The sequence below is a fragment of the Lycorma delicatula genome, chromosome 6 (genome assembly GCF_047948215.1).
Source record: "Lycorma delicatula isolate Av1 chromosome 6, ASM4794821v1, whole genome shotgun sequence".
NCBI lineage: Eukaryota > Metazoa > Arthropoda > Insecta > Hemiptera > Fulgoridae > Lycorma > Lycorma delicatula.
In genome coordinates, this window is record NC_134460.1 from 95,986,217 (window position 1) to 96,012,442 (window position 26,226).

Here is a 26,226-nt window from a genome sequence, read left to right on the forward strand (position 1 = left end):
TTAATAACTTCTGACATTTTTTTATTGTTATCATTGAAATATTATTTATCGTAAAATTTTTTTAGTGGTTAAAAAAAACAAATTAAAAAAGAAACTGAGATGAAGTCTGATTTGTACCGACGTGCCTTCCCCTTTAAGATCCAAATATTTCATTAATTAAAATTAAATTCTGATTGGCCGACCCAAGCCAAAAATACATCAGTATACCTTCAAGAATACATGATTTAAAAAAAATACTAAAAAGATTTATCTGCTACCTCTAATTGAAATAGCAGTAGAAAAATGAACATTTTTAATTAGAAAGAGTAAATTGTGTAAACTATTTATTTTCTAACAATCTCACTCCTCCATATTCTGTCCCCTTATTTATTAAAAATACCTTTCCTACCTTCCACGTCATACTAAAGTGAAATGCTTTGATTGTTGGATTCTTTCTTTGATGTTTTTAATGTTTAATTATTATTGGCAAGTATAGTTTTTGTAAGTATATTTTGATGATATTTGAAAATCACAACAGAAATGATATTTTTTTTTAGGAGATAACATTTTTACAGTAGGGCTGCAGTTATTTATTTTTTATAAATCTATATATATTTTAAATAATTAATTCGCGACATGAGATTAAAGCTTCTGCCAACTTAAGAAATTAATAATTAATTAATTAATCCTGATCAGATATGTCTCATCAGGATTTTAACTGGGGATCCTCCAGAATCTTAGTTTGTTCTTTTCGCTGTTTAAGTCTTGTTTTAGACTTAAAGAACTTTAAGAACTTAAAGAACAGGGAAAATACCAGTTGTTTCCTTTAAATTCTATATTACCTTATATTAAAATATTTTCCGTAATCTATTCTAGTATTTAATATTCCGTTAAAAATCTGCTAAAGCATTATTTCCCTACTTAAGTTCTTTCATTTTACATTTTTATACCACTTCAAACAAACCATTATATTGCTTATTTACCTATAATGAATATAATTTTGGTAATTTTGCAGAACGCCCTAATTTCGGTGATTTCTTTTTTTTTTAATTTCGGTCTTCTCAAACAGAAGTTTTTGTGACCAATAAAAATTCATTCAGGCTAATATTGATTAAGAATAATATCCTGTAATATCAAAATAAGGGGCAAGAATATAGATTAATTTTTATTTAATTACCACTGTTAATAATCAAACATAGGTTTTTTTATCTGAGTCATAAAACCTAAAATATATTTTATTACAAATTAATGAGAATGGAACACTTAGAAAGTTTCGGAGAGTAGTTTTCAGGGGTGAAAGAATGTAAGGAAATAATAATATGCTAACAAACCGAAGCAATGATTAGATGCAGTAGATAGTTCATCAAACTAAAGTGTACATATATATTGTATACAGTTGGAGTTTATTAGTTTTTATAACTGTATGGCGATTCAGATGTTCAAAATGTGTACACTTGTAGTTAAGTTTATTAATATAATTTGTCATTTTTTTAAACAAGAATAAAATTATGGAAAATATTTTTTTGATAATCACAAATAAATTATTTTACAAGTAATTTAAGAAAAAAAAAACTTTATCAAAGAATAACATTTGATTCGTTGGATAGAAAGTTAAAATGATAGAAAGTACGTATCAGCAGATACCAAACTACCTTTTTTTTTATTTAAAGAGAACTTTCCTAAATAAGTTTACTATGCATAGTATACATGGGATAAAGTTTTCTTAAAATATTCCATATATATTGAAAAATATGTAAACATAACAAGCCGACACAAATACGGTGACTTAAATACAAGGATAAAATAAACCATACTTATAGAAGTGTTAAATAGTGATAAAGTGAGTCAAAGAAATTCTCAGTATAATAATAAATAATTAAGCAGCTACTAGAGATAAGCTACACATATCATGAAAAATGTATTTGGATATTTTCAGAATAAATTGCACATGAAATTAAAATAATTTTTTTATTAAATACAATAAATCTTATTAAATTTAATGTTTCAAATGAATATTGTGGATGATAATTCATGCAGGTTATTTAAAAATCACGAGAATGATAATTACATGAAAATTTTATTTTTCTACAGGTGAAGAATTAGGAGAGAAAATTCCGTTTGAGTATACATAACATATTCGACTAGAAAATGCAAATAGCATTAAGGAAATAAAAATAGAAATTAGGCGTAATTTCATTAATCATGGAAGAATTCTTCAATTCTATGGATGGGAAGAGACATTTAATTAGAGAGAAGCGGTGGAAATAATAGTTATTTTCATAAAATACTGCTTTTTTGAATCTAAAGTAACGGTTCTAATGAACTGGAACACTTTTTTTCTCGGCTAATGGGAAAGAATTTTACATATGTATCTGGTTAGTATGTCGAATAATTGATTGAAAACAAAAAACGAATACAATTATGGTTAATAGTTACGATGTAGAACCCACCGGAGAACATGTCATCGCAAGTTACCTGATTTCGAACTCGAGAGTTCTAATGTGCAAATCCTGGTAAAGGGATTTACTTTTATATGAATTTGAATACCAGATCGGGGATAACGATGTTCTTTGGTGGTTGGGTTTCATCAATTAACCATACATCTCAGGAATTGTCGACCTGAGACTACACTTCATTTACATTCATACTTGCATAGTACTATGTCTAGGAATAAAAAAATCTAGTTAAATAATATGCAATAAATAAAAAGGTAGCTTTTTCGATTTTTCAGCATCTTACGGTGGTTCCGGAGTCTAAACTTAAAAAGAGGTACGATATAGAACTAAGGATTGGGGTATGGCTAAAACTGGATTATTTTGATAATATTTTTTCATGATTGTTATGAAACTAATAAACATTTTATTATATTTGAAAGTAATAAAGATAAATACTGATATCAATTTTCTTTCTGTAACGTTGCATTTTCTCTAACTCTTGTCACGTTTATTTTAATAATTCCATTAGATAAATAGTTTTATCACTTCTTAAAGTTTAGAAAGCTCAGTTGATTCGCAAGGATGGGGATGGATTGCCGGATCAACAACTGGTGTCTTGTTACCTATGACGTTCTCGTGATACATTATCCCCTCCGCTGCGTTATTAACAGTCAACTTCATACAACCTAGCTAGAACTATTGCGCATCTATGTATTTACGTTTTCTAAACTTTCACGAGTAATACTAGACTAAAAAAGCTTACAAAGTTATAATAATTTTATGGCACTGGTTATTTATTCTTATATAGTGGAAAAATAAGACACATGAAAATAAACCAAAAAAGTTGCAAAAAATTAATTTTTACTTTGATCGGCTCCCCCATTCGTCACATTTCCCCCAGTTTTTTTTTTTTTTGGTGGCTTGCACTAGTACTATGTCTAGGAAAAATAAAAAGATTTCGTTAATATGCAATAAATAAAAGGTAGCTTTTTGGATTTTTGTGGGAGAATTTTCGGGCAAAATTTAAAAAAGTGGAAGATAAGTATGCACGCATATACTTTTGAATAACGAACAAAAAAGTTATGTATCTACCCCCTCTGGAGATATCCTACAAATTTTAGCAAAAAATTTCCCTATATATACACAAATCGGTTTATGAAATTTAATCAAAAGTGGTTTGATGCAAACACAGTACGTATAAAGAACATTACCCCCACATTTTTTTTGCTTTTAGAATTTCTGGATCAAGAAACGTCAAGAAATGAAAAAAAATCCCATACTCCATTTTTTGACTACCACACTTTCCTTTTTGTAGCATAACTCTAAAGCTATGATAGCCAGGAAGGTAAAATCATGGATTGCCAGAACAAATTCATTCTTTCTTTTCAAAATCCATGTAATGTGTCGTAACTCTTAGAACCACTGATAAATAAATTAATTAAAAATGTACCCTCAGAATTTACTGTTTGATGAAGAATCATTTATCAGTTAAATTTACGATTTGGCATACAGTTGACGTGTATAAACGCTAAATAAATCTATTTTTCCGTTCTTTGATATAGTATATTTACTCTATCAAATAAAGGAAAAATATTAATAATGTCTTTGATAAAGGCTTCATTTATTTATTTTTCATTCATTTAACAATGAAGCTGTTTTATTTATTTAGATCTACAACATTCTATTTGACGATGATGTAAACTATAACCTGATACTTCATATACGACCAATCTACTCGAACACATTTAACTTCAAGAAAATACACTGTTTTATAACGCAGTTTTTCATTAAAATATTTTAATTGATGCACTTTTTCCATTTAATGTAATCATTATTATACAAAATATAGGTTTGATATATACATCTATATTTATTTCAAAACGTAATATCATTAGAATATATTTTAACAGGTAATTTGTAGCAAAACAAAATGGCCTTCACTCATATCTTAGAAGTATACTCCTCATGCATAGTAAACACGCTGTAAGCGTGCATTTCTGACATCACCATTATTATAGAACGCTGGTGTAGTTAAAAACATTCCATTCTAGTTATATTATCGATTACACGGAACTTAATGAGCTTATATGATGCAATCGCATGGATAAGGTATAATAAATACGATTAAAAATTATTTATAAATTAAAATAAAAACTCGGCTGAACCTAATGGAAAAAAAATCTAATTTAATTTATCTGGCATAGAACAGATGTCTAATTAACTAATAATAAAAGGTGTCATGGGTTATACGACAACCATATAACTATATATAAAATAAATAAATCTAAAAGTATAAATATAATTTAACTAAACTTAACCTTCGCGCGCTAGGCAAGGTTAGCGGGCGAAGCGAGCGTAGGTTAACTTTGGTGGGTATAATAATAAATATATATATTTATTTGGTTATCTTATAACCGAATATGGACAGATATTTATAGTGGTGGTCGTATAACCCCCATAAGACCCACAATAAAAACTGAGGAGTTTATATTGTGACGGTAATAAGGAATTTGTTAACATTCATTGTATATTTGATTTTAGTAAGAATACGATTAAATTAAACCTTGTTATACTAACCAAATCTACGTAATTTTGAATTCAAAGGGTAACTGCTAAATCACGCTTGCTGTATCATTTATGAATACTTGCGCATTTTAGATACATTTTAAGTTTTAAATACATAAATAATACAAAACTTAAATTTACAATGGGGAAAACTGCATCCACGTGACAAGAACTCTGTGGTAGGAAATTGTTTGCACTACATTATACTCTACAGTAAAGATTTTATCTATTAAATACTAAGAAAACCAACGAATAAAACTGATAAATTAATTGTTTACACCAGAGAAAATTTTTTTTTATTTGATCTCATTGTTTATGATATTAATAAAATTTTTTTATTAGTTATGTAACTAAAAATTTTGTTTCTATAAGATAAAATTATTCCTTGCTAAGTTGAATAAATGCGATACATATGCGTTTTTTGAATAACGACCATTTAAATTATTAATTTGTTCCATTAAACTAGTTAAAAAAACTTTGTTGACTGATCTCTTAACACTTTCGTATGTAAAGTACCTGAGATATAAGAGATACCAGTTAGAATTGTTTTCTCTATGAGTAATGTTTTTCACTATACAGCCATTCTCTGATGAAACCGAATGACATATCTGTAGGGCGGCTAAATATCACCGGAATTTCGGTGATATGCAACCGTATAAATATGGTTCAGGGAATAAGCCAACGGGAACCACTTTACTCATTACTTTCTTTCATAACCCAGGCATTGATGATTGTTATTCATAGATACCTGTGTGGTTTTCAGTAGTGCCGATTTATCACGTCGCCTACACGTATTTAACAAGCCTACGAAGTAAATTATAACCTTTACAAATTTATTTAGTTACATTCATAAATCTTGCTGTGATGAATCATCAAATATTATTAAAAGTATAATAAGAGCTGGTTGTTTTAATGTTTTAGAATACGCTTATGTATTATCTTTATTTTCGTTAATTAAAACCCATTTAAACTGTGGTTTATTTTTCAGTTCAACACATTAGCTGAATATCATAACTGTCCCTCAAAAGAAAAAAATTATATATTTTTTAAATTATTTGAAAAAAAAAACATTTTGTAATATATATCCACGTTACGTTTCTAATCGAAATCTTTGAATTTATTTACTGCGGTTAGGTAAAATATGATACTGTTATTTTCCTATTTGTATTTAATTTTAGATAATAAAATGCATTAGTCTCATTTTTACTAGGAATCGATGTAGAAACTTTTTTTTAAAATCTACAAAATTTGCATAATTCCTAAGAATTATTATCTGAACTGTATCTAAATATATTTTAAATTACTTATATTTGGAGCAAGTAAGAATAAATATTTCAATTAGAAACTGAAATACATTAACAGAAATACATAAACAGAAATTTTTGGCCACATCCTTATATGGCCATAATATTAAAATTCCACTGAAAGTAAACAAGTTTCCTTCCTAAAATATTTATATATATATATATATATATATATATATCTAGGCTAACTGTATAACCTAAAAATAATAAATTAATACTAGCAAATACACTATTCATTAGAATATCTATACACAGTTGCCCGATCTAAAAACTTAGCTACAGTAAAAAAAAAATAATAATTTAAAAATAAAACCAATTTCGAAATTAATCATTCCATAAATTACTTTTTTTTTCCATTTCAAAATAATTTAAAGTGTTGAAAACAACATTAACCCGTTATTAATCCTGGTGCACCAAGATTATAATCATCAGCTTTTACTTTTTTTTTAAAGATAAATATTTATAACGATTCAGAGGTAATCATTTCCAAAAATATAAGCCTGGTTTGATTTCTGGCTTGGACTTGGCAATTTTCCGTTACTTTCATTTCGTTTTCTACGCATCAGTAAAAGATTATATCGAATTCATTCATTAAAATATTAATAAATTTGATGTGCCTATTAGTAAAGAGAATTGTAAAATAATTCTATTTACCATATAAAAATAATATATACGTTTTTAAATTTTATTTATTATAATTAATCTACTATTTTTAAATACTTTAAAAAATTGTAATTTAATCATAAACAGAATTTTGAAATATTACAAATTAAATAAGTTATAGTAAAAAAAATTGAACTCCTTAAATGTAAACTGGAATTCTATTGGCTGTCCAGTAGCATCACAACTCCCCCCCCCCCCTATTATTTTTAACCAAAAGTTGGAGAAAAGTATTACTTTAATCTATCTTCTACTAAACAATAAAATATTCAATTTGGATATTTATATTCAAACAATTGTATTAAAATACTAATTAAACCTTTTCTTATCTTATTATATTTTTTATTAAAACTAAATTATTTTCTATTGATTTATGAATTAAAATAATAATACAATAATTTTGAAAGGTTACGATTAATCTTCTTTTTTTAATTTATGAATTTAAAATAATATTAAACAAAGATTCGGAAAAAACGAGTTACAATAATGAAAATAAATTTACTTTAATAAAAATATAAATATATCATAGTAATAAACCTAAAAAGAAAATTAACAGAATTAAATAAAAAAAAATTACATTGTTTTATATTGTAAAATGTTTCATAATTATTCTCTATTTTTATTTTACATATACACAGAATTCTAGTGCATTTTCATTACAAAATTTCTCTCTCTTTTTTAAATTAATTAAAGGATATGTTAAATAATATTTTTTCATTTTATTTAGTATAAAAACACATATTATTTTAACATGTATACTTTTAAAATTACATTTTAAAATTAACTTATTTTTAATTTTTTTCCCATTTAGTTTTAATTTATTTTACAAGACTTCCACCTATATCTAAGGTAACAAATTTCCATAGAATGGAAACTGATATACGGTTGTCTTTTTTCCTGTTTTTGGAAACATCTTTTAAGAAGTGGTGTTGAAGAATAAGTTAATTGAAGTAAGTTATTTATGTAGTATTTTGACAGTATATTGCAGTTTTTTGGCACGTCCAAGAGCACGGTATGAAGTTCCTACCCGTTAATTATACATCGTAGGAACTCTATACCTCGCTACTGGTACATTGCCTGCCGGGCGTTTTCTTCATTATATTTCATTTCATTCTTCTTCCTCCTTTAAATATTTATTAATAATTTTTCTTCTTTATTATTTATTTTTACTATAACACATAAATTAATTAATAATCATAGACAAATTTTCTTTCCCATGACATTTTATAACTATAAACATTTAGCAAAATTAAAATTTTTGTATATTAAATGATTGAACGATATGTTCAAAAAACTTTTAATATTTTTTTATTTACATGTTAAAAAGAAAAGAAACTGAATTAGCCTTTAACATTACATCAGAAGCAGCGAGACAAGTAAAAATACCGTCGATGCGCAAAATAACTGGAAATTGACTTTGTAGCAACCAATTAAACTTTCAACTATAAAAAAAAGTAACGTATGCGCTACGGGTAACAATGCAACTGCGCACCGGAACAAGATTTGCACTATTAACCCCACAAAATTATACACTGTTGTAATAGAATTATCTAATGGCATAAATCTAACATTATTAGTTAGTTATGTTTTCTATTATTATTAAAATGAATTTCAATTTAATAAACACAATTTAAATGCATCACAACAAAGTAATTCTTAAAAATAATACTTGAAAATTATGAAATAATATAAATAAAATAATCAGGAACTCTAAACAAATTTTTTATAGTAATTATATTCTAATTTTCCTTAGTAATACACCTTAATATATGAACTTTTATAATAATTATTATCAGTAATACAAAAATTAAATCAGTAGTTTAATTTATCAATTACATAAAATAACATAAACATGTAATGTATCTTATCAGAAAATATAAAAAAGCTTATAAAAAATTGGATAACTTAAACAAATATGTATATGTGTAAATATTTTTTTTTTTAAATAAAACTAATTTTAAATCATTTTTTTTCTTTTAACAAAATTTTCCTATAAATTAATACTTTAATTACAATCGCTAATTGTCATACTTATAATTTGATTTATTATTTTTACCTATTTTTTAAATGTTAGGCAAAAATATAAGTTACTTTATACAGAAATGAAATTACAATGGTAGTTTTAAAATTACATTACATAACTTTACTTCAGTTTTTATAATACGAAAAAAATCAATATATAAACACAAACTTAACAATTATAAACATATACATAAATTTTTATTAACATTAATTATACTTTTTAATTTCCTATTTAATTAAAATTTATATATTATCACTCACAAAATAAATATAACAATTTACTATAACTAAACAAGATTATTTTAAACGAAACATTTATAATCGACCGACAAATATAATGTGTAATTAATAAGTAAACGGTAATGTACAGAGTAGGAAAGAAAAATTCAGCTTTTAATTTTAAAAAAGAAAAAAAGGGTTGTTATGTTACTACATAGCTGAATAAATCTGAATGATTAGAACTTACTAGGGTTCCTTAGATCTTATAAGGGTGGAAATAATACGATTCAAAATAAAAGAACGATATAAAGAAAGAATGAAATAAAAAGAAAAAAAAAAAAACGAATAAAGAGCGGAAATGTGTAGAAAAACTAAAATAAAGAAAAGGGATAATAGGAAATAAGGTTTTAAGGAAGAAAAAGACATCCGGTGTTTATATCACTTTGTGCATAAGAAAGAAAAAAATTCACTAATAATAATAATAGTAATAAAACATCTACCATGTTATCATTACCCAACCCTTAATACGATTACTATGATTGTCATCAAGTTCTTATGGTTATTATCTTTAAGTCAATCTCTTTTATTCCCCAAGAGTGCAAATACCATGCCAATTCGTTTAAGTTTTTGATATCATCATATAAGTGCAAACAAATAAAAGGAAAGAATTTCACATCGACTATAATCGACATCAAAGAAAATTTTTTTAAACAAACATATTTTGAAAAGCTCTTATTAAGGCAACCAATAAAATCAACTTTTCATATTATTTTGATGAATACATCATAAAAAAGTATTGAGCAGTTCTGCACAAAACCAATTTTTCATTTATTTAATTTCGTTTTAGTATTTCAATATTGCTAACAATAATACTTGTGAATAAAAACGTCAATCTTCAAACATGCAGCATCATAACGAACCACCCTTCTAACTTGAAAAAGCTCAAATTATTTCGATCTTAAATCGAGCGTGGACTCAAGAACGACTCGGCCAATCTTCAAGTTTACATATGCACAACTTCAGATACATTGCAGTATAACTAAATTTCAATGAAATTGATTTATTAATTTTGGAGATTATTAAGCCATAAAACTTTTTAAACTGAGCGTAACTCAAGAACGATTCAATAAATCTTCATAAAAAGTGTAACTGCACAGCTTCAAAGACACTATGACAGTATATCTAAATTTCAGTGAAACTGATTTAGTTGTTTTGAAGATTTTTGGGCCACAAAATTTTATAAATAGGCCTATATATATAAAAGATAACCTGAATTTAAGTGAATGGTAGTTTTGCACTCCTTATACCTCAAAACGGTAAAGAAAATACATTTTCACCACCCACCATGCCCTCGAGATACCGTACTTTACTGAAAAGTAACTGTTTTTTACAATCTTATTTTTGAAATTAGAATTTTCCATTTAATAATTTTATAATAACAAGAGTAAAAACCATAATTTTTTTTTAAGTTAAGTAACATAAAATAAAGATAAAAATACAATTTTTGACGTTTGTTTGTCAGTATGCACTATCACGTCTGAATTTTTAAACAAGTTACAAATTGAATTAAAAAAACACATCTAACATTATTAAATCTAACTTTTAAAAAATAATTACATTTTTTTTACATAATTATTTCATATAATTCAAGATGTTTTTTCACTTCAATATTTTCATATTTCTTCATTAAATTATTTATATAATATTTTAATCGTTAATACAGGTAAATAAGTTTAGTAATAACATTTATTTTATTAATTATGTAATTATAAAAAAATATTTCTTCAGTATAAAATAATTGAAAGAATATAGACAAATTTTTAACTAGACTTTCAATTACAGGAAATATTACATAAAAATAAAATGAGGGGCGAAATTCTGAATTTAATATTTTCATTCAGATTAAAAATTAGCCTTTAATTATAATTTTCATTAATTAAACCGATATATTAAGTGTTAACTAAAACCTAATACTCAAGTTATTAGAAAACAGGAGAAAAAAAAATCCTACCTATTTGTTAAATTTAATTAGTTTCATCTCTCTACACTGGTACTGTCATACGAAACTTTTCACTCATATTACTGTTAATACTTTCCTGCTTTATATTAGCGCAGTGATGTTTGGTAAGGATAGAACTTAGTGAAATACATTCTTCGACTTTCGTTTATGCTTTTAACTACATTGATTTTAGATTTTTTAAATAGCGAATAAAGGTAACAAAATAAACAAATTACATCACTAAATTCATAATACAATAAATGTAGGCGGAATTTTAAATAATTGTATTTATAATACGAGTAAATTAATTTGACTGATTGAACACAGTTATTGACTGGTAAACTTGCAAGCTTAGTGTTTTTAGTTATTGTAGTGGTGGGGGTTCCAAAAAGCTTTGTCCTTAGTAAAAATTAGTATTCTATTTTTATTAATTATATATAATTAATCTTCTATATATATAAAAATGAATGTTTGTCCCGTATGCATTCCTATTCCGTTCATCCGACTGCGATGAAACTGGTGAGTTGTGTGCACGCCCCCGAAGATTTCTGAATTAGTTTGGACCCGCTAGGATCGAGATATTTCGAAAAATTGTATTTATGGTCCGATTTGGTTCATATTCAATACATATTAGTTACGTTAAAAGAAATATTTTTTGCAAAAAATGGACCTGCTAGGGAGCGCTGGGGTCGAAATATTTCAAAAAAAATTGTTATTGAAGGTTCGATTTGGCCCATATTATAACCATATAAATAGAATATGTGTTACTTGCACGGAAAGAAACACCTCTGCAAAAAATGGACCCGATAGATGGCGCTGCGGTTGAATATTTGGAAAAATTGCATTTACGGTACGATTTCACTCGTTCAGAATATATATATTTGTTACGTGAAAAGAAATACTTTTACGAAAAATGGACCCGCTAGTTAGCGCTGGGGGGTTGAGATATTTAGAAAAATTATATTTATAGACCGATTTGGCTCATATTCAGAATACACATTATTTACTTGAAAAGAAAACTTTTTTTTTGCCAAGCTACACCAGTTAGGTGGCGCCGGTGTCGAGATATTTATGAAACAAACAAATATAAATAACAGACTTTCTTCTATAAAAAGATAATGTTCGTGTGTGTCCGTTATAGACTTTACTGGACCGATTTACGCGCCGGTTTTTTCAAAATGGTCCGCATTGTCCGTAGAAGGTTTAAACCTACTGAAATACTCGATCTGACCACTAGAAAGAAAGTTAGAGGTATTTTGAACAAACTACTTTGTTTTATTGGGTAGTTTGAATTAAATCCGATAGGTAGTGCTGTTTTGACAATTGGATTTATTTACATTCTGACTTTTATAAAGTGAAAGATTAAATTTTGTAAAGTTCCGTAATGTTCATTTTGTTAATGTTTTATCAAATTTTCAATTGTGTTCATTTAATCTACATATATACTCAAATCTAGCAATAACGAAGTATTGCCGGGTCTGTTAGTTATAAATAATAATACAAGAGTAATATATTTTAATAAAATAAATAATTAAAAACTTAATTTATTATTATTATTTATAGACTACATTGTCTTTACATTATATATTAGAGTTAGTGTTTGGTTATACATACAGGTTAATTTTTCTTATTAATTTTGCGAGTATAAACTTAAGTTTACTTCACGTCCAGTAATTTTCTTTTTTGCTTGATACGTCACTTATGCTCGAAGTTTGTGCGTGAAATATGGAAATGGAATTTTTTAGCGTATGAAAAATGTCATCCTTGACCGGGATTCGAATTCGGAACCTCCGGATAAAAGGCAGAGATGCTACCACTCCGCCACGGAAATTGGGCATTTATTCATGAAATACGATATTTCCTATCGGTGGAATAATAATAATAATTATTTTTTTAATGAAATCGGAACAAATAAAATTTACAATGTAAAAATATCAAACTATTAAACTCAGTTTTTACAATAATTATAACACGGCAAAAGTTAATATTGAATGATTGAAACAAATTAAAATATTGATAAAAATATAATTCCATAAAAATCTTAATAAAACCCCTAATTTATCTGTTACCTGTTCACTGTTGCATTTATTGATGAAGAAAGATATTTAAGTTTTTTTAATCCTATTTCAATGCTTTAATTACTTTTTCTTTAAGACTAAATGTTAATATAATTACCAGAGTATTATTTGTTAAATTATAAAACGTCGCTTATGCGTATACGATTGTTTATTTTAAACAGTATATTGGTTGTTAATTACACAGGTGTATTAAAAAAAAAGGTGAACTAATTTCTTTATGCATTTCTGTAATTTTTTAATGGGGGAAAAATAAAAATCTATTTTACTTCTACGTTATAGGATGGAGATTAACAGAATAATAATAATAAAGTAATATGTTAGTCGAGTCAAAGTCTATATCAACTTTGGTGTTGATCGCATGAGGTCACGCCAAGATGAGAGAAATAACGCAAATTTAAAATACAACGAATAAATCTAGACAAGGTCCCTCCAATTCTTAACGATTCCTTCCATCAATGTCATAATTTTAAAATTTATGTGCTATTGGAATTAAATTTTGAAACAATATTTTCACATAATTTTACGTTAGCATTAAATAAAAGTAATTATTAGTAGATTTATAGGAATAAATTTAAAAATACTCTTTTTGTAAATAAATAATTAAAAAAAGGATTCATTAAAGTAAATCTGTACAATAACTGGTGTAAATTAAATTCCATATTCATTTATACACTTGTTCACAAGGATAAATTAAATGAGGTAATTAGAAGAGATTCAAACATTTTTTTTTTTTGTAGTTAATTTAATTATATAATTATTTAACGCGTATAAATTATCTGCTTATGATGTAGGGTTATACGTAGAAATAAAAATAGTGTAGTGGAAAGAGACATGCAGATGAAATCTAAAAAAGTATGAGAAATGCATACTAATTATAAATTAAGAACGGCGTGGCAAGTTTGGTAGTATGTATGAAAATTAATTAAGTAAAATACTAATTTAAATATTATTATGGATCATGATGAATAGAGAAAAATAACAGCCATTCCACACTTTAAAAAATTATTACAATTCTGATGACTAATCTAAAGAAGTTCCTGTATAGAAAAGTTTTGGTTTCCATTAATATTACCATACATAAAACTTAAAAAGCTGTGGTTACCGAACTAACTCAAAATTAGGCGACACTTCAAAAATTCGTTCTCATAATTATCTTTTTACTAACTAACTGCAAGTCTGACCAAAAGATTTTTTTTTAGATACATCTATCCTAAAAAATAATTTATGTAAACGCATTTTCATTCTTATTTTATTACAAGAAATTCATCTTTTATTTTACTCATAAAATTTTAGACAATTTTACACATAATAGATCTAACTGAGTTGTCTGAAGTAGTACTAACACTGCCAGTAATAATGTGGAGGGAATTACAAACCGTAACAGGATGTTATGAGTAGGAAGTAACCAGTCACCGGTCCATCAATCCATCTCTACCGTAACCTGACAACTGAGTTTTCTAAACTTTGATGAGCAATTCAAACTGCCACTGCAATTCTAATAAAACACATCAGGATGACTGGAAAACTAAAACCCACGTCACCTATCCGTTCTGTTAAAGTTACTTTTACTTTTTCTACAGGTATTTTCAGTATGAAAATATAACCATAAGTAAAAAGTACTCTACTTTTGGTTAAACGTCATTCACAAATCAATTAACATTATTTCTACCGTAATCTATTATTCTAATTCTCAGAAAAGTAGGGTTATATTTCAATAAGAAGTAAAGGATTGGTGCGTTAGAGCGCTGTTGTCAAACATAAACTAGAATATATAGCAAATATTTTACAGTTATTATGTTGAATAAACTCATAAAAGTTTTCAAAATAACTTAAATTTAATTTTTCCATAAACCGTATGAAATAATGCATTGTTTTAACCTTATATCAACACAGATGTTAAGTTAAAGGTGCAGATTTCACAATGTTTGTTAAATACAAATAAAACAATTCAAGTTAAAAATATCTCTGTTTCTAGTTATAAATTGACTAATTTATTAGTTAAGTCTCATAGATATTAGATATATAGTTCGCAATACAAACAAATTATAATAGAATACTTTCCATTTGTTATTAAGTGAAATTAATTTATTTTTACACAAGAAATATTATTGAAATTTGTAATAAGTTGTAGATAAATAATAATAATAATAACAACAAGAAATAATTATCAGTAATAACATACAGATATTGCACAATAAATCTAATATAACCCGGATCTTATTATCTCAAATTATGCAGTGCGTTATTTCATATTTTATTCACTGAAACACATATTATTTATTAGAAAAGCTTGCAACTAATTTGTTACAAAAAATAATAATAAAATAATCAAGGGAATTATAAACGTAATTAGGAAGCCATCTGCAATGAATGATTTTTTTTTAATGTCTGGTAAACCTTTTCATATTTTTAATCAATGATTATTTACTATGATTTTGAATTATAATTAAATAGGTTTTGTTTGACGTAAAAATGAAAATCGAGAATTAAATCTGGGACCTTCAGTATGTAACTCAGTTAATACATCAACTGAATTCAAAATAAAAATAAAATCATTACTTTTGTATAATCAAATTCATTCCCGGCCAGGCATAATATCTTTGCGTACGCTACCAATTTCCACCGGACTACGAATGATCTTTCCTGTTTATACCCCTCTTTAAAAAAAAATAAAAAAATAGTTCATTCATTTTTAGAATTATTAAGATTAATTTAAAAAATAAATAAATACAGTCTATACTCACTTCTCTGTTCTTATAAAATCTATACAACTTCAATATCCGAAAGTGCGATGTATCCCATTCTAAAACACATAAAAAACAACAAAAAAATTAAAACCTTATTAAAATATGTATTAACTAATAAAAAATGTAAAATTAAAAAAAATCTATATTAAACTTTTACTAATATATATACACACTTGAAACAGTAAATGATATTTTACGGAAGGGTTGAGGATACTCGGTTTGAAAAGAATATATATTTATTTTTAATAATATTTTTTGATGTACTCATTAATGGGACTTTCCATTCCTTTTTATTATACGATTATCAGTAAATCTATTTTCTAAGCGATGACTAGTTAGGTGCTACTAACAGAAAAAAGAGGTTATTGACTTTTATAAGGGTGTGTTGCATTATTATCAGTAGACCTATGTATATTACTATTATATAAATATGTATTTAATCTTATCAGCTTACAATGCTTTTATTACATTAATAAGATGAGAGAATTTCTTTCTTTTCAAACAGTAAAATGAAATAATATAAAAGGATTATTATGTAACTATAAAAATTCTAAATTTATTAAAAAGAAGTGGAAATGTTTAAAGTAAATATATTTTTATTTACAGTCACTTAAATATATATTTACATTAGTTAAATATCCTTTATAAATAACAATAAATATATTATTTACCCATATAACTTGAAATATTATGAGAATTTTTATTTTTTAAAGAATCTTTTAAGAGATTAACGCATTAGTAGCCAGTATTATTACGGCAATTCAGGCTAAATAATTTACTTTAAAAAATATTAAATTTTTCTTTATTTTCAAGAGAGATGATGCATTTTATATTGCAGTCACTGATCATAGTTTGGTTTTTGTTAATATCTGTTAATATAAGTAAGTATTTGCATGTATAAAAATATTATTGATACCGTTTGATATGAAATCGTGATATACTCAAATTAAATAACCCAATTATAAACTTACCGATAAAAAAAGGTGCGTTCAGTTTACCAAATAAGTTTAAGTGCCTAAAATGCATTTATTTTACCGTTCAACAAACAAAATTAAATGCCATAAATGTTCTAAACATTAACAACCGATTTTTTCGTAATTTTTTTACCCAGTATTATCTCATTAATAAGATAATTGTAGTCCAATTTTTTTTTTCTTGGTCTAAAATAAAATAATTATATAATAGAATCTGGATACAGTTCAATGTTATCAATCGCAATATGCAATTTTTTTTTCAATAACATATTAAATAAATAATAATACGCCATGAAGAATGTAAAATTCGAGTATAAGACAAGTAAAATTAAAAAAATAATTAACATCCAAAATAGTCAATATTCTAAAAATAAGACTTCTTGCATTTAAAAACAACTGGTTGGTTTTTTCTCTCGCTTTACAGTTAATATAGAACGTTTTTGTTACAAGTCTGTTTGTAGTAATGATGATGACACTTGATGAATCACACTACGAAACGATCGTAGGTAAACACAGATGTACACAAATTATTTTTATAAAATGTTATTATTGGCCGTCTCATATATATATATATATGCATATATGAATAAAAAGAATATCTAACAGAATTAAAATACCTTTCCCCCCTTCATATAAAAAGATAAAATGTAAAGTTACGCAACTATAAAGCGATTATACTATCTTGACATTAAACAAAATTTAGAACGCCTCAGGATTTTTTTTTTAGATAAATACAAAAGAATCTAAGAAAAAATGAATTTATAATTTAAAAAATATGTATATTATTTTATTTTAATAATAATCATCACAAGAAAATATTTCTAGTCATATAAATAAATATAGAAAATACAGAACAATACACAAATCATACAAGTTTACCTTGAAATGTGGTTTGCTAATTTATATGTAAAAATGTAAAACGATAATAATACGAAGAATATAAGTGCTTCCACAATTAATATAGATTTAAATAACGTTTTATCTTGTGAATTCATTGTTGCTGCTGTTACTAAGTGGTTAGATTAACGTGTGTACTTTGTATTCTGATAGAAAGAAACTACATACACATCCAATCAACCAGCTTTATAGGAATATAGTTAGTTTGTTATTAAAATCTTTGTTTCAGGTTTATTGATAAAAAAGTTATTTATAATAAAAATTAATTTTTAATTATGTTCTACTTAAAACATATTTTAATCGCCTGTGAAGTCACGTAAATTTGATTTTAGCAAATTTTTTTCATCAATATTATTTTAATCAGATATATATTTTTGCTATTATGGTTTGTAACAAATCAAATAAAATTTACATCAAATCTATTATTTGAATATTACTACACATATTTTTTAAAGTATTTGAATTCTATTTTTTTTATTTATTTTTTTTAAAGAACAATATTACTTTTGGTCGCATGGTGGGTGGAAATAGGGGATGAACATGAATTTTCTTTGCGATTTTGAGTGAGGAATACGAAAATACTATTTACTTAAACTGGGACTTCCATATATATATATATACGCTTATATATAAAAGTTTTTGGCTCATAAATTTACTACTTAACCAATTTCAATGAAATTTAGATATATTGTAATAGTGTAACTGAAGTTGTGGATGTGAAAATTTAATGAAGAATGGTTGAGTCGTTCTTGAGTAACGTTCAATTTAAGCCGAAAAAATTTGTTCCAGACAAGTTAGAAACACGGTTAGTTATGATGCTGCAAGTTGGAAGGACGACGTTACTTGATATGCGGTATATATTGTTAGCAATATTAAACAAGATTAAAAAATATCAAAACCAAATTAAATTATCGAAAAGTCGATGTTCTTGCACAGAACTACGCAATATACTTTTTTTTAAGTTAGTATTTTAAACAAAAAACATTATTTACGTACCTTTATTTGTAAGGAAAAAAACATAAAAATTATTACTACGAAACATCCTTTATAATAATTAGGTTTACAAGAAATACATTTTTGTGGCAAAATTTTTTGTTTGAAGGTTTAATTACAAGGATATCAAAAGATTATATAATAAAACAAGAACACTGAAAACATAAAAAAATCAATTGGAAATAAGATTACTGTGCAAGATAAAATGACAATTCGGAATGAAAAACTACTTCGTGATAAATTTTATAAAATCTGTATATTAATTTTTTTAGTTTCATTACGAACTATAATAAGTTTAATCTTTTACATGTATTATTTTATTACATAACGCAACTTCTCTCTCTTCCTGTTTAGCCTCTAGGACCACAATAAGGAATTACTTTAAAGGATGAATGAGGATGATATGTATGAATGTAAAAGTGTAGTATTTTATAGTCTCAGGACGACCATTCCTGAAATGTGTAGTTAATTGAAACCCAACCACCAAAGAACACCGGTATCCACAAACTAGTATTATTCCAGATCTGTATAAAAGTAACTGCTTTTTACTAGGATTTTAACTTCAGAAATCTCGACTTCGAAATCATCTGATTTACGATGATGAGTTCACCACTAGACCAACCCGGTGGGTTTTATATATTATATAACTCAACTTTGTGTATAACGTCCGGAACCACCGTTAAGTATTGCTTCAGAGGATGGGATAAATGATTTGTAGCATGTATGAAAATACCATGCCTGACCGGGATTCGAACCGGTGACCTCCGGATGAGCTAAATATAAAAATCAACTATTTAATTAACTACCGGTATCAGTAGATCTAACAAATTTCATTCTATTTCACAAATTTTTGCAATCCTCTTCCCCATTTCATGTACATTAAACCTATAACAACATATATATTTAAAATTAATTCAACAATTTAAAATTATCAACGCAGAAAAAGTTTTTCTTTCAAAAAATTGAGTAATTATGTTCTTCTATCTATAAGCAGTATTACTACAGCTTAATTTTAATGTATTAATATTTCTTTATTGCTTAATTAAAACAATTTTAATAATTTGAATTTACATCATTTGGTCATTCTTTAGAAATTCTGTTTTATAAATTTCATTTTGGATTTTTTATCTGTACAAATATTTAAGGTTTGCTTTTAAAAATTATCTAAGGAAAATCAATAAAGAATTAGTATAAATACCGCAATATAACGTGAACAAAAGTACAAAAGAATAGTATGCAAAATCATTAAAATAGAATAAAGATTATAATGTAACTGTTTAAAAAAACGTTTATAATATAACGGCTAAAAAAAAAATCTTCTTTAACAAAGGAGCATCAACATAAAATAAAATTAAGAAAAGAAATTATAATGTTACATTATATTTACGCCAAATATAATAAATAATATGTTTATCAGTCTTAATTTCTATGGACTTACAATTAGGTGATTTGTAACAATATCAGTACAGCAATTTTTCCCGGTAAATAACTTTCGAAGAGAGCAAATATTAACTTAATAATTTTTTCTTATATCGTATTACTATTATTGATTTGATATGAACATGAAAAACTAACGTTTAGAATGCTAATTTAAAAATATAAATATGTATATCTGTTAAAAAAAAAATAATAAATTTAATTCAATACCCAAATATAACGGAAATTTATCATCAAATATACTCTGACTAACGAATAATACATCCGAGAGAACGAATAGACAGCATTCGTTGTCATTGCTGCGCGTTTGTCATTTACAGGAAGTCAAGAGGGGTGACAACGATAAGCGTGTTGGGTCACTACAATAACGCGTAATATAATTTCTTCTTTTTTATTAACTATATTGAGTACAATGTATTTTTTAATTTAATGACATCACCACAAATTTACTTAATTAAAACCCCCATATAAATACAACAATAAATTTAATTGAATGTTTTATTATTTTAATAACGATAAGTATATTGTTTTAGTACTTAAAAAATTCCAGAACTTAACAGTTTGTTTATTTTTTAATTTTGTATCATACGCCACACGCTCGCAATGCTTATAGTAGGGTCTATTCTGTTAGGTTCTATCATGTTTATAATTATTGTGTCAACCTTCAACATATTCTGTGATTTTTCATACTTTTTTCTCCAAAAGATCAAAATTACATTAATTTATTTTGATTTCCGCATTACTATAGTTTTAATTTTTTTTTTAATTCTTCTTTGTCAGTGTCCATTCAATATTATGTTTTAAAATCAGTTACTTTGCAGTCACTTACAAAATTAAGCCATTCTTTTATTACTAATTCATAATATTGTTAGATGTATATTTAAAAGATTACAAATATATCTTTCCGTACTTAATTTGGTTGTCAAGTTTTTTTTTTTTTTTGCTTAAATTCATTTATCAGTATATACTTGAGTATTTTCCTAAAACGTTTATTTTAATTTTTCTTTTTAGTGGTCTTTCCAAGTCTTCATCAGATTATCTTCTTCATCATATAATCTAGGACTGCTATAAAGTGATTTATCCAATATTAACAATAACAAAAAAAAAGTTTTAAATCAGATAACCTCTAAATTTAATCGTTTTGTAAGGGGTGTACAGATTAAACTTGAACATTTAATTTTTTCAATCTTGAAAATAATGCACATTTTGTCAATTTAAACGAATGATAAGTACTGTATAGTAAATTTCAAATTTACAGACAAGTAATTAAATATTGACATGTTATTTAAGAAACATAAACATATAAAAAAGGCTTTCAAAAAAATGAATTATTAGAAATTCTTTCCCGATGCTTAATTAATTGGTCACTAACAGTAATACGGATAGATATGAAATAGAAAGTTATTTTTAAAGAGAGGATAGTTTAGTAGTTATTTTACAAAATTCAAATTCTTTTTTGTTATGAAACAGCCAGCATCAACAGCTACGGTCATTAGCCCGGTGGAGATTGGTAGCGTATGAAATGATGCCATGGCTGACCGGAATCTCCGCAAGAAATGCAGAGACGCTACCTACTTCGCCACGGAAGTCGGCAAATCCAAATTCTGATTTCAATACTTTATATAAATGAATAAGTCAAAATTTAATAATACAATTTGGTTTATTACACTAAATCAATCATAGTGTAATGTAAGCTTATTTGATATTGTTTATCAAATAAGCTTACGTATCGTCTCGCCTTATTCAATTATAACAATAGAGATAAACAAATATTCCAATAATATAACTAAATAATTTATCTACAAGGTCAAACCAATCCCCCTCCCTCCCGCCAACAACTACCCACAAGTTAATTAAAATGCAGTATTATTTATTCTAAATATAATATGTAGCTTCCTGTAGGCTACACCACGTTTATATTTATTTACGCATGTATAATACAAATATTTATGTCTGATTAAAATTGGAGCCTACGAAGTAACATATAAATGAATAATTACTTACAATATATTTATGATTTAAATAATGAGTATTTATATGCACGCCTTATACAAACACTAGTACTATTATTATCATCATCAAATAATCAAAGGTCAATTCAAGGTAAAATACATTAATTTATTAAAGTATGATGCAAATGTGGCCTGGTATTGAATAACATAAGCTACTAAGCTAAGATTGTAGAAACCTTCTCACTTGCTGTTTTTAGTTATATCTCTGCTTTCATACATATCTACAAAAGAAATATATAGTTAATTTGTCATATACAAAGAGAATATGGTCTAAATTTACAGAATTAAAATAAAAATATTTTTTACAAGCTTTTTTTTCTAATTTACGTTTGGTAGCTATGAAGTGCCTGACTGGAATTCGAACCCGGGATTTTCGCAAGAAATGGAGAGACGCTACCTACTCAGCTACGAAAGTAAGGCCGTTTTATACATCGTGCATTTATATAGTATAAGCACTAATATTTATGTCATAGACAGTACTTGATGAAACATTAAATTATTATTACGCAATTTTGCATACTTTTTTTTGTTGAAAAACTGAATCGAATTTTTCCAAACAATTTTCATTCTAAGAATCAACCAATATCTCTTGTCCTAGTTTGGTGTTATTACTTCATTTGCACTAAGTGAATTAATAAAAACCAGGACATAAATTAAATATTACTACGGAATTTTAGTCGATATCAATATTTCTTACTGGAGTTTTTGATTTTACAGTAATAATACATACATTTGTATGTAAAAAATTGGTTTTACATTAGATTTTATTAAACGTTAGTTATTCACGAAATTGACAAATTGCTAAGATTAACAAGTTCTCATGCCGAGCTTAGGCTTACCGCGTTATCCTACCAAGACCATCGAAATGAGAATGGCATTTAACCAAACGAATAACTCCTTCACTCTTTTAAAAACGCGAGGAGTGAATTTATAATAGATATTATTATTCTTAGTAGTAATAAGCAAATACTGTTGCTTATACGTCAGAAAATTTACACGGTCCAAAATAATAAATAAATTCTGTAAGTATCAAACCAATAAACCCATTTCTGTGATATAGAGAAGGGTGAAAATCAACGTACAGGATAGAATAAACTTTTTCTTTCTAAAATTTCTCCTGAAACAAACCCACCTTATTAATGAGAAACCTAACCCACCTTAAACTACTAAATAAAACCGATCTGTGTGGCGGAGTGGTAACATCTCGACTTTTCATCCGAAGGTTCCGAGTTCGAATCCCGGTTAGGCACGACTTTTTTCAAACCATACATATGTCAATTTTTATATTCCCACGAACAAGCTTCGAACTTATTTGGTGAATTAATTTCATCAAGTCAAAAACAATGCAGTCGTCTTTACGATCTTCCTCAGTAATTGGTTCTTTTGTTCTCATATCGACTTCTAATGTTAGTGCTGATATTTTTTTAAAAAATTAATCATGTCAAAATTTATGTTTTAAAATTAACATTAATTTTATGATATAAATTTTTGATATATAATAAGACATGTAACAAATTTAAAAAAACTACTAGCGTAGTTCTGGGCAAGAAGACAGACTGACGTTTCTGACGCCCTCATTATTTCGCTATCAGAAAAACACAGATTTTCAGACTACAACGTATTATAAACGTTCGATGAACTAGTATATCCTACACACAAGTATTATATTTCAACTAACTCACCATTGTGACTCACTGCGTGTATGAAAAATAAACTACTGTACATAACCTCAAAGTTTTTCTTGCTTAAATTGAGAAAGACAACCAATACTCATTAAAATTTTCAGATACACTACTTCCGATACATTACTACAGCATACCTACATTTCAATAAGTTTGATCTAGTATTTTTGGAGATGTCACAGAATTTTATAAATGGGCGTACATATATAAGAAAAACACTAATTTAAGTGAATGATATTTTTGTACTCATCATACCTTAAGATGTAAGGCAAATACATTTCACCCCCCACTACCACCATAAGGCCGAAAGTAACACTGTTCTTCGAAAAGTTGGAGAAAATCTACAATCATTATAGTTCTTAGTGTATGAGTAATATTTTTTATTTTATATAAAGTAACTTTCAATTCTCGTTACCGGATTTGAAATAAATTTCGTAAATTTTATTTTATTAAAAAAAAAAGAAAAGTGAACTGCATATAATTGAAAAATGATGGTTTCCCCCCTTAAAACAATTACATGTAATTTTTGTTATTGATTATTTGTAATTTATTGAATTTTTCTCTACAAATTAAATATAATTTATTAAAAAAAAAAAAAAAAAAAAAAAATAGATAATAATTATGCTTAAATATATAAAGAACATTAATCATTATAATCCTTTAAATAAAAGGTTTTGATTATTCTTTCATTTTCAAAATGTAAGTAGTAACACTTTTTATATGGAATTAAATTAGAGAAATAACATAAGAACGAATATTTTATAGATCTTATAATTAATGATGCTGAAATTATTTCTTACAAAAGTAGAAGAAAAATATATTTTGAATTAATGGGTGGTTTAGAATTTTTTTTTTGGGGTGGAATATACTGTATCATTTGCATGTAGAACAACTTCAGTAAGGACAATTATGCGTACAAAAAAGGATCTACTTATTAACCTGTTTTCTCTCAGAAAGACTAGTGCTATGAATGTTAACCGGAAATTGACAACCACAAAACAGGAGTTTTCAATTGTGATTTTTTTTTTGCTTTGTTTTTAAGTACTATTATTTAAAAAAAAACAAAAACTGAACTATAGGTATAGTATATAGATTGTTAGCTATCCTATTGTTTGTTATATTAGGAATAATTGTATTGTCTATAATAAAAGAAAGAAATGACCGGGAATTAGGGGTCTTTGCTTCAACTGCTGCTGTTACAATTACTATACTTCACTAACTGTACGGTTAGTTTGAACTAGTTGTTTGCTATGTTATGTTGTATTTGTACGCCAATTAGTGTGGTTGTTTGTTCAGATCTTTTTTTACGATAATATAAGTTAAATATATTATTAAATTATATATTATACAACCAACAGGAAGTAAAATGTACAACCCCAAACTCCTCCCTCATAGTATTCATTTACTCTTAACTTTTTATTATATTTAAAGGTTCACTGTACGTATAAGTAAAATATACGTACATAACTGACCGCACAATGAAATTATGATCTAAATACCCTCTCATTACAACTTAAAAAATAAAAAAGGATACTAAAATACAGTTCCTTCACAGATTGTTTACAATCTTGTATTTGTATGATCATTGCTCTTCATAAAAAAGTAAAAAACTATTAGGTTTTTCTTAACACAATATTAACAGAAAATATCCTTACTGGATAAATTCAGTAAAACTAAATATGTTAAATATTTGGATTAGGTGTGTATATATTTCAATAAAATTAAAAAAAAAGTTTAGTTACACAAGCTAAAGCTCAAAATTTTCTAAAAACTCGGACATATTGATAAATGTTACGAAGTTTTATCATCTCTTATCTAAACCGAATATAATTTTTCCTTGTATCTTACCTAAGTTAGCTCTTTTAATGTTCATTTTTGTAAATATTCTGTCAATTTTAATTCAATATACTCCAATTAAAAAAATAGTAGAAAAAAATTAACTATTCCATTACCATTTTTATTTAAATTATTATGGAAAAAAATATATAAGTTCCTTGGAGGTAGTATAAATTTATATGCAGCCTTCTTTTACAGCAATGTCGCAAATTATATTTTTATTATTTTAACAATAAAACTAATTAAAAAACAAAAAAATAAATCATAGATTTTTCTGTGAATTATAACCTATGATTTTTAATTAGTTTGTTAATTGATTCTAAGAGGGAATGTTGGTTTGCTAAAAGTTTAATCAAACATTTAATGAATAATTACTTGAAAGATTGC

The 26,226-nt window shown here is 26.1% G+C and overlaps 1 long non-coding RNA gene across 1 annotated transcript in view; it reads right to left on the reverse strand.

The window, feature by feature from the left end:
• Positions 1-16,005: 16,005 nt before the first annotated feature.
• Positions 16,006-26,226, reverse strand: part of LOC142326755 (uncharacterized) — a 42,322-nt gene continuing 32,101 nt past the window's right edge. Inside the window, exon 3 of the long non-coding RNA XR_012756850.1 lies at positions 16,006-16,064. This is a non-coding gene — a long non-coding RNA (uncharacterized LOC142326755). The remainder of the gene's footprint in view (positions 16,065-26,226) is intronic.